We start from the raw sequence: 12,034 nt of genomic DNA, 5'->3' as shown, positions 1-12,034 counted from the left end.
GTAAATTTTGTATAAATACTCCCCTTAGTAACGCATAATGGGTTGGTGATTTTTGACTCTAAGGAGAATCTATTGTATACTTTCAGTTTATCTAATACAGAGGGCTGGACCAGCTCAGTGATTTCCTGAAGTATTTGATGTATGGATGATGCTAGATGTGCTGATGCAGAATTCCTGTGCTGTCTGATGAAATAACAAGTTTTCCTCAATCTCTGTTTCTTGTCTTCTTATGTTTATCAAACCATACTCACGTTGTACTAAGCTAGCAGTGAAGAAAAAGAATAGTACAGGATTTGTTTTATTACACCTTGTGCTCAATTTTTACTGTTGTGGATGTTTGTCTTCAGGATTAACGATGTACATGAATTCTTAATTGCTCATGTGTCTATTAATTCTATATGTGTCAATGTTAACTAGAAATTCTTCATTGCTTCTAGATTGATATTCTTACCATCTTTTCTTTAGCAGTTTTCTGTGAGATTCTTAATTGCCTTACACAAACTGGATACACCCCACTTAATAACTATGATGAACGTTTTTCCTCAGACACAAATCTGGCTCTGCAGCATCACTAAGGTATCACACTGTATCTCAGACAAACTAAAGGACCACTGACTCCATGCCCAATGGACTAGGACATACTAGTGAGAACATATACATCTTAACTAAAGTCATCACCAAACACATTTCGAAAACAAAAGCCTGAATATCATAGCTAGCCTAAAATACTATCAAAACAGAGCTAAACTTTAAAGAGAGAGCCCTCTCTGATTACAACTTGGCTAGAAGCTGCAATCCAAAGACTGGTTAGTGGTTACCCCAGCCGTATTCCCTTGGGAGTCATAGGGAACAACCTGGGTGTTAACAGAACACAACCAAGAGACATCCACGTCACCATAAGAGCTTAGTCAATGTCCCAATCAATAGTCTCAAGTGGTGTATATGGTAGAGTATAAGTTTTTTGGCATTGCATGATGGATAAAGATCCCATAAAATCAAGATACATAATCTACAAAAAATATTCATGCTCTTGTCATGAATCTCTCAAATCAACAAATCAATCTTTATATCCCATGCAATCTAGAAATCAATTATTTGGACCTAAAGTAAAGTAGTAGAACTCTTAAAATAATTGTTTTGTTTTATGTTATAAATACTTTTGATCTCATTAATGGAAGCAAATGGGATGTATTGAAACACTTTTCAGTTAATATAATTTTTCGAGCTGCTTGTTCTTGTTCTTGTGCTTATGATTTTTTTTTTTAAATTATGGTTACAATCGTTTTAATGTTATGATTTTTCTTTAAGCAGCACATGACCCAACCAAGACGGGTCCCCTGCAATGAGGATGCACATTGCCATGAACTAGTTTCATGGTATAATTTCCTTTCGTATTTATTTCCTTGTGGTCAAGAGTAGATTCAATTACATTTTGTTATATTATTGCGTAATTACACTAGTTATGTCTAGCTTCTAGTCATCACATCTCTACTTAAAATTGATATATTTCTTTTAAATTTAGTAATTTGTGTATTAATTATTTAGTTGAAACAAGAGGATAGAAACCTTGTAACCTTCTTATGCAGAACCTCATGTACCTTGTGGCACTTGTCTCAAATAAACCATTATAATCTAATGCTCACTTTCATAGTAAGATAGATTAGCTCAATTGAATTAGAAGGCTAGAGTTCTATTGAACCTTCTTATGAAGAACCTTGTGCAATCTATGATAGTTTTCTCAAAATTCCTTCCTATCAATTTTTCATAGATTAAAAATTTAGAAAATAAGTCCTAGCATACATTTTATTGTACACTTCACAAGCTTACCAACCTATATTGATGAATTAAATGTAACAAAACTCTAGTGCAATTAAACTGACTAGAATTTTTGGTGTCATTTACGGGGAAGTGTACATAGGATTTTAGTTTTTAATTTAGAATTTCTTTAAATTACACAACTTCATGGAGGATAAATGTTAAAATGAGAGGCAAGAACCTGTGTATCACCATAGTGAGATTTCTCCAAAGCCTTGATTGTTCCTTTCATGCAAGTGTGTTTTTAATGCATACAAATAGTTGCATAAGTAAGGATGATAAGTAGGATGCATATATAGAGAAACAGATTTAAGAGGTAGATTCATTAGAGGTAGGACCACTTTGACACATCCACCTACCACCCCCACTAGTTCACGCGGTGTAGTAAGAACTAAATCATCATCCACATCACAAATTCCCACTTTTGCAGGAGAAGAAGGTATCATGAAGAGCCTTTATGAAGATATAAATCCATACTTAGAGAGTAGCCATCATCCTAAATAGAAGTTGTTATCTTTCTCTCCCATTCCACATGAGAACAATTTCTTGCACAAGAGCTTGAAATAGTTATTGATGAAGAAGAAATTTCCTTTGGAAAACCAATAATTGAAGAACTAGTTAAGGAAAATTCAATAGAGGAACCACACTCTTCGTTTGTAGAAACAATGGTTGAAGGAGATCGAGAAATAATACCTCCTAAAAATGGAGCTAGAAATGGGACAAGAACACTCTTACGAGGGGGAGCTAATAGACCACCACCACCATCACCACTAATTAGAGGTGGAGGTGGAGGTGAAGAAAAACTCTAAATAGAGGTGGAAGAGGAAAAGATGAAGACAATGATAGTGAAGAACAAGCATTTGGTTTTCCCATTGAAGATATACATACTAATGCAAATATGAAGAAAAATTCTCCATTAACACTTCCACATTTCCATGGTATGTGAAACGAAGATCCCTAAACTTTTATTTTTGAGTTGAAAGTGCTACGTAGAAGTTATGATTATTTTCAATATTCTCCAAAATTAAAGTTATTTCTAGCTATATTAAAAGATAGGGATTTAAGATGGTTCATGGGATTAGGATCAAAATCTGTAAGATCTTGGGATGCAATGAAATGATTTTTTATGGAGAAATATGAATATTATTGTATTGAACATTACCTTAAGGAATAAATTTTCAAAATGAGCCAAAGAGAGGACAAAGATCTTGAAGACAATGTATAAAAAAAATTCTACAATGTCAAGAGAGAAAAGCAACATAAATTAGGATTTGGCACTCTCAAAATTCTTTTGCTTCTAGGAATTAGATATTATTGGATTGGTCTCTTGAATTTTATGGGTAAAGGAAAATTATCTCAACTCACTTTTGAAGATATTTGTGAATTATGTAAGCACATATCACAAGGAAGAGACAAATATGGTAAAGGACATGTTGCAATGGTTGTAACACCCTCCAAAATGTTTGCCTACATCCAATTTCAGAGCCTTCCTTGAGTTTTTCCTTGATGTTTGTAAGCACTTCGGCTTATCCCATAAGCTTGTGTTGAGTCTTTGCGCCCTCCTCGCTTGACCATTCACCAGACATCTTTTAGGATGTTGGTCACAATGTCATGCTTGTAGTCATGTTCTGGCTATGTTCATGGTCCTTCTTCGTGTGTACAAGTTTTATTCGCTATGTAGGAATTTGTCACACTCACACACGAAGTTGTATGCAATGTCATGCAAGTGTCATCACAGTCATTCAACGATCTATCTCAAGTGTCACACTTTTCGCTCGCACCCATTGGTGAGTCACACTGAGCATGTTGTCTTGTTGGTTTGAGGTGTCTTGTCGTCAAGTCGGATTGAGTGTGTGTTCGCAAGGTCATGAATGCACAAGTCCACTCGCTCACACACTTAGTCATTTTGTTGAAGCTCTATCGATCGGATCACCCTCCAACAGTTGGACCTCCACTGAGCTGCATTGCACAGTCTCAGCACTCAGTGATCATGTACTACTACCCAATGTTTAAGCAGAGCTTGAGGTTGCCTCCTAGGCAGTCTGCACTGCGCAATCCTGGAAGCAACCCAACTGACTGTCACCCAGAACAACACAAAAGTTTCTCAACAATCCATCTCAATCTGCGTTGCTCGCAAGAAAATTTATCAAGCTTATCGTTGGTCAACTGGCGAGTTTGATCAGGCAGTGAACTCGGCCTTCAATCCTCCAAAAAATTGTGCAGAAGCTCCCAGCATGCTCACCTTCACTGACTGAAAAAAATTGCTTAGACATGAAGGATAGGCACCCACTTCCTATCACTACACCGTACTCAAAATTTACGCAATTTTTTCAACCAGTCCCCCCTATCAGCTGGCCTATTTCTCCTCCCGAAAACTATGCAATTTTCTTGGGTTTTCCTCCAGATACTTGACACACCACTTAGCCCAAAAAATGCGCAAAGATGTCCTACGGACAAGCTTCCTAGTTCTACGTAGTTTTGGCCAGCAAGCTCCCGTAGCCCGCTACCAGCGTCCCAAGAGAATCTGTGCAGTTTCCACTGCTAGAGTCCTCCTTGCTGCTTGCACTGCCCCCAAAAAAAATTTGTGTAGTTCCATCCTCCATTCGAGCCCGATCCCACATATGATCACTGTTTCTTTGGACTTCCCATCAGGTGAAATTTTAAGAACCACCCTAAATTTATATGTATAATAAATGGGTGAATCCCCATGATACATAGGAAAAATGGGAAGCGATTTTATCACTAATATATATATATATATATATATATTTGGCAAATCTCTCACCAGTTTATATTATCTTGTAAAGTCATGGCAAATCTTTCACTGAATTATAAAATCTTGTAAGATCTTGGAAAATCTTTCACTGAATAATAAAACATTGTGAAGTCTTGGCGAATTTTTTGTTAAAGTATGGAACCATATATGATAATAATAAAACATATTTATTAAACTTTAATATACTAACATACATGTTTGGAAAAAAGAAACATAATTTTCAGTTCCTACAAACAATGTTGCAAGTTTTAGTGGCCATGTTTGTCATGGTAGGAGAGATTAATGTTTTCTCGACCACTTTTTCAAGCTACCACTTTTGCCAAGCTATCAAATTTCTTTCTTATTCCATGGACTCCAACTTTTGCCAAGCTATCAAATTTATTTCTTATTCCATAGACTCCAACTGCGAGATAAAAAAAAAAAAAAAAACACATCAAGTTTGTTTACCCCAACACGCCAACAAGTAGCAAGCCCCAAGTATATAATATAATGAAGCTTGAAGGGGATCTAATGGAAAGAAGTGACTATTGTCAGAAGCCTTCCAATCAATATATAAATATATAAATGTAGATTTATTATTATTTTAATTGGAAATCTTCAATTAAATAATAAAATTTAATTACGTCTCTCCCAATCTAAATTTCTTATTAGCATAATTCACTACCTTCATACCATTTTTAACAGCGTTGTAACATGTGGATTAATTTCCTTTGTGGTGCACAATCTCTGCCTTTTAGGACAATATGGTGCAATGACCCAACCCCTATAGATAATTACGACAAACTAAGAATAGTAGAGAAGATGAAAGGTTGTACAAACCAGCATATTTTTCAAACAACTAATCCAAGATTAGTACCTTAACTTTTTCATGAAGATATCATATTGAGAATGTTTGAAAAATGGTGGGAAATCTGGGCAGTGACTATCTCTCTTCTGTGAGGGTGATGTGGAAAGAGTTAAGATTTCATTGTTTTGAATTTTTTTTGTTAAATCAAAAAAACCAATATTAATGGAGATATCTATATTTTTTACTAAATTTTGTCAAGTGATTAAATGTAGCTTTAATCATTCACCTTAAGATTTCTTTTACAATATAATTTCCTAAGTCTATTTAATATCTTCATTATCATAAAAACCAACCTATATCCATCTTAACTCCACATCTACCACTCTTAGAGGGATGAAATCTATTTATCCCTCCCAGGACTTGGTAGACTGGGAATTAAGATGGATCTAAGCTGATAGAATTTCCCTTTTAAATATTCTATGCTCACATGAATACCATGGTATTACCATGGGTCAATATCATGGGTCATCATAAACATGGAGCTTAAAAATTACTATTAGTAATTTATAAAAATTAATAAAATTAATAATTGATTTTTATTTTAACCAATTTAAAATGTTTAAGTGACATTAAATTACAAGATCCATTTTTACTCTTGATCTACCAAGCCCCGAGAGGGATCAAATATTTTTTCACTCTATGTTAGTTTGCATATCACGATATTTGATCCAAAGTAAATATGGATCTATGCTAGTTTAATCCTGTTAGAAATAATACTGAGAGGGGGGGGTGATTCAATATTATCAAATTCTTTTCAATATACCTTCCAGATTTATACTTTAATTTATTCTTCAGATATTGATCATTAATTTGTATGTCAGTTCCATCTAATAATGAACAAGAACAAGAAAAATAGATAGGCACACCAAAGAACACCAGATATAAGGTGGAAACCCAATGTGGGTGAAAACCACCTGCTGCAATATGTCTCTATCTTCTTTCAATTAGAAACTTCTTTTACAAGGATTTTGTACTGGTGCAGTCCTTTACCAGTACGCAGGCTACAACCTGCAGAGAGCTACAACTCTCTCTTGTTTTCCAGTCTCTCCTGGAAGGGAGCTACAACCCCCTTTACTCTTTTACTTCTTTAAGGACCATGTTTCATTAATTTTCAAACTGGATCCAAGAAGATCAAATAAGCATCAAGTACATGCAAATCACCCAATCTCCTTATACAATCAACCAATGAATCACCCAACTTCTCAGAATGCTGTAAACAGAAAAGTACTACCAGAAATCTAAACCCAGAACTTTGCAGCAATAGATAAAAGACAGCCAACAAATGTTTCAAGATAGGTCCACAACTTCACCAATAGTGGCCTGCGAATACCTGCAGCTCTTCTGTGTCTAAACTGCACAGATCCGCACCTGGTCGGTCTGCTGCTTTGCGTATCTCCGCACCACTCGTTCTGCTGCCCTGCGTACCTCTGCTCAGTTCCGCACCTGCACTATCCGTCTGACAGCGTACCTCCGCAACTTGTTCTTCTATTTCCCTGCGAAACTCCGCACTGTGTCTTCTTCTGCACTGTGTACCTCGCACTACGCCTTTTGCTGCATTGCATACCCCCGCATTGCGCCTTCTCCTGCGCTACGTACCCTCGCACTCATGCCGTGGATCGCCTGTGAACCTCTGATTAGGGCCAAATTAACAGTCTTCCAATGTGCCACAGACAGTCAGATCCACAGATCTGATCATGTACCCGAGAGATCATGAATTATTAATAGATTCGCCTTAAGTTTTCTCCTTGATTTAGATCTAGCTTTTAAAATCAATCACCCAAAATTTCAGATCTTAAGATATTCAAATTTCAAAAGTGTCTAGCCAAGTGATCTCTTTTCCTTTTTATAGGCAAGCCCTTATTCAAACCATGGGACAAAACCATCGAAAACCAATACAAGGGATCCAAACAGGGGTTCAAATAATTTAGATCCTACACCATGGGCCAAAACCATAGGATCATGAACGACGGGCTAAATACCAAGGGCCAAACATAAGAAACCCCATGTGAGCACGCTTCTCTGCATTGGAGTGAGTGAACTGGGGGACCGCACCTTATGAACGGATAACCTGCAGGTATGTCCGCACTTCCTAGACAGCGAACCTGCGGGTCTGCACCTTTTGAACGATGCACCTTCGAACCTCTTATTTTCCATCATTTTGAGAACCTGAAACAAAGTTTTTCCACTTGAGTGAGTTGCCATCAAGTACAACACCTATACCAGAGAGCCAAACCAGAATCATAAGGCCAACAATCTCCCCTTTTGGACTTGATGGCAACCTCAAGATCCTCAACGTCATTCTCCCCCTTTGACATCAAGGGCAAAGGGTTATGCTCCCCCTAAGAACATGCTTAGGCCTTTGCGTTGCTGATCATGCTCCCCCTGACTAAAGATCAGATCTGCAAATGAAAAATTTCTTCAAGAAGAACCATAATCCACCATACACCATACATGTCCGTTAAAGAGATAGAGACATATTGCAGCAATATTCAGATCAACATCCATGTTCTCCTTGTGTACTTCCTCCAAGATCTTCTACCATAATGCTAACAATGCATTATTAGAAGAATATATTCTCCCCCTGAACCTGTGCCATTCGATCTTCGACCAATCCGCAACCCAGCAAATGTACGCATATACCCCATATGAAACTTGCGTACAACCAACAATATCTGAAACAGATGAGATTCAACAACAGGATGATGCATCAACAACCCCCAGCTTTTGCTTGAGGTATTCAAAGGTCTCCCTGGGCAATGGTTTAGTGAGTATATTAGCAACTTGTTCCTTAGAAGGAACATACTCCAACTTGACCTTTTGTTCAAGCACTTGTTCCATGAGAAAGTGATACTTGATCGGTATGTGCTTGGTCTTTGAATGCATGACTGGGTTCTTTGAAATGCTGATTGCACTTGTATTATCACATAAGATGGAGATAGGTGGAGTACAAGTGATCTGAAAATCCTGCAAGGTCTGCATCATCCAAAGGAGTTGAGTGCAACAAGATGTAGCAGCCACATATTTCGCTTCAACTGTAGATAAAGCAATCGAACTCTTATTTCTTGTTGAACCAAGATACTAATCTGGAACCCATAAATAATGCACCACCACTTGTGCTCTTCCTGTCATCCACGCTTCCGGCCCAATCTGCATCTGTATAAGCATGAAGTGTGAGATCTGTATCTCTAGGATACCATAAGCCATAGTTTTGATTTCCTTGAAGGTACTTGAAAATTCTCTTCACTGCCTGAAGATGAGTTTCCTTTGGATTTTCCTGAAATCTTCCAACTATTCCCACTGCATGCATGATGTCTGGTCGGGTACCTATCAAATAAAGTAGACTTCCAATCATAGATCTGTAGGTTGGTTGATGCATTGCTGCTGATTCATCATTTGCACTGAGGCTACATCCTGTGACCATGGGGGTACATACTGGTTTTGCATCTTCCATGCCATATTTTTTCAAAATCTGCTTGAGATACTTGGTTTGAGACAAGAAGATCCCGCCTTCATTTTGTTGGATTTGCAATCCAAGAAAATATGTCAGTTCTCCAAGCAAAGAATTTCGAATTCTTTCTGCATCACCAAGGCAAAGCTTTGACTCATAGCTTCTTCATTGCTGCCAAAGATAATATCATCTACATACACAACAAGTATTAGAAATTTGTCATTTTCAATTTTTATATAAAGATTGCTATCTGGTGATCCCTTTGAAAAACCTTGTTGATGAAGATATTTGTCCAAACGGTAGTACCAAGCCCTTGGAGCCTATTTAAGACCATAGAGAGCCTTTTTTGGTCTGCATACAAGATTTGGATCAATCCCACGGATGAACCCATCTGGTTGCTCAATATACACTTCTTCTTCTAAGTCTCCATTCAGAAAGGCTGATTTTACGTCCATTTGAAATACTTTGAACTTCTGAAAGCTTGAGAGAGCAAGGAACATTCGGATGGCCTCAAGTCTAGCAACGGGAGCAAAAGTTTCTTTAAAGTCTATTCCTTCTTGTTGAGCATACCCTTTATAAACAAGTCTAGCCTTGTTTCTAATTACTTCCCCATTTTCATTCAACTTATTTTTGAAGATCCATTTTGTCCCTATGACATTCTTATCTTTTGGTCTAGGAACCAACTCCCAAGTGTTGTTCTTTTCGATCTGCTCAAGTTCTTCATCCATCGCCTTGACCCAGCATTCATCTTTGAATGCCTCTCTTACATTTTGTGGTTTAGTGGAGGAGAGTAATGCCAAATAGCCTGAGGCTTCTGCAATTGTTCTTCTTGTTTGTACACCTGCCTCTTTCTGCCCCAAAATCTGAGATTCTGGATGATTCTTCTGAACGTATTGTCTAGTCAATTTAACGTCTTAAATTGCTCTACATAAATTATCAATCCGGGTATCGTAAACTGATGAAGTGTGGTGCACCATATGTGCTTAGTTAACCTTTTTCTTACTTCGTTGTTTTATAGATTTTATTTTTTTTTGGGGTTTTGTTTTTGTTGGTTTCCTAAAGTGTCTAATGCAAATGGAAATCCTATTCTAAGGTCTTAAGAATACTTTTAAAGGACAAGTATGGATAGAGATTTCAAGACAAGGCCTATGTCCCTAATGGTAACTTCCAAAACTTAGTACTTCAAAAGATCTTAAAACATGTTATTGATGGAATTAGTACTTAAACAAAAGTGTAAATATGCAGCTACTTCAATCAAAATAGAATTCAATAACCAATCAATGAGCTAGTGACTATGAAACCCAGTATCCTTGCTACTGTATAAAAAGAAAACTGAAGAAAGTAAAAACTGAACTTAAAGCAACTCAAAGACTGAAAGCAAAGCAACTAATTCACACTACTTCAACTCTTCTGATCCTTTACCCTTCAGCTCAATCCACCTTATGGGAAGCAATCATGAACAAGTTAAGCAATATGATATCTAAATTTCATAAAGGAAACTAATCACACTACTTCAACTCTTCTGATCCTTTACCCTTCAACTCAATCTACCTTATGGGAAGCAATCATGAACAAGTTGAGTAATATGATATCTAAATTGCATGAAAGTAAATTAGAAAAACAAAACTGAAAGAAATAACAATGCTGAAATTAGAACTCAAAAAAAATAAATCAGCAGAAGGACAAGATGATTATGTCATGTCATTAGTCATTAAAAAGCTATGTGCATTATTAACCTACAATCAAAATAGAATGCAACAACCAAATAATGAGCTAGTGACTATGAGACCCAGTATCCTTGTTGCTTTAGCAGAAGGACAAGATGATTCTATCATGTCATTAGTCATTAAAAGGCTATATGCATCACTAATCTACAATCAACCGGTTGAACACACTTGCATGAATTAAAATTGCATGAATGAAAAATCTAATGTATCAAACTTGAAAGCAATCAAATAACATAATGAAATCAAAGCAAAATTAAACACACTTGCATGAATTAAAATTGCATGAATGAAAAATCTAATCTATCAAACTTGAAAGCAATCAAATAACATAATGAAATCAAAGCAATATTTACAAAATGAAATCTACTCTAGCTTACATTCTAATGTACTCCATGACATCTACTTCACATCTCCTTCCATGTTGAGAACATCAAAGCTTTATTCAAATTCTTCAAAAGTACAAAGTACAACAAAGTTCTCCAAAGCTTTCAAAAGCCATCAAGGAAGAAGTACACACTTAAGAACTAGGGACTAAAGACTAACAAATGAAGGAGAGAGATCTCCTATTTATACAAAAATATGAGAAGCCATCTCATTAATGAGAGTCCATGAATCTCTCCCTCTACCTCTAGAGTCCTAATCAAAATAGGAACTGATAAGACACATGTCTTCTTAGAGTTACAATACAATTAGGAGATGTGACACATATCCTCATGATCCCATGATTCTTTCCAACCAAATTCGAATTTGGCCTTAGAATGCCACATAAGGGTCTTCTCGAAGTCTCCTTTCAACCTACACATGTCAACAATCTCAACCCATTTGTTAGGTATAAGCATATGCACATTATTTTCTAATGTTTAACCACAAATTGACTTAAAAGTCTTAGAAATAATAAAGATTGGAAAAACATAAAGGTGGCCCAATGATAATGAAAGTGGGATGAATGTGGTGACATAGTAGTGAAATGGAGGTGATATAATGGACATAATAGTGAAAGTGTAATGGAAATGAATGAAATTTTCAAGACTCAACATATCCCCCAACTGAAGCTATTGCATGTCCTCATGCAATATATATTACATTAACTCTTTTGATCCTTGAGCTATGGCTTAATTTTGCATGATATCATTTGATAACTTCATATTTCTGCAAAGTGTTTTACTTGAATTGCAACATGGTTGGTTTTTGTGTTACAACCATTTTTTTTTATTTTTTTGTTGCCTTCTATTTTGATCTTTGAACTTTGCATAATGATATTTTGATTATTGTTGCAAAGTATATCTTTATTGGATTACATGATGGTTGGTTCTTGTGTGACAACCATAATTTTGTTTGTATCCAATTTATCCTTTAAGCACTTTTTCAAAAGCCATTATATGCTCATAATAGCAATGTAATAATTAATATATGTTGGAAGT

This window comes from Pinus tabuliformis, chromosome 3_2, assembly GCF_031772625.1.
Source record: "Pinus tabuliformis cultivar Carrire ecotype Pingquan chromosome 3_2, CPIR1, whole genome shotgun sequence".
Classification (NCBI taxonomy): Eukaryota; Viridiplantae; Streptophyta; class Pinopsida; order Pinales; family Pinaceae; genus Pinus; species Pinus tabuliformis.
The sequence above is the reverse complement of the archived record's forward strand: the minus strand, read 5'-3'. Positions refer to the sequence as shown.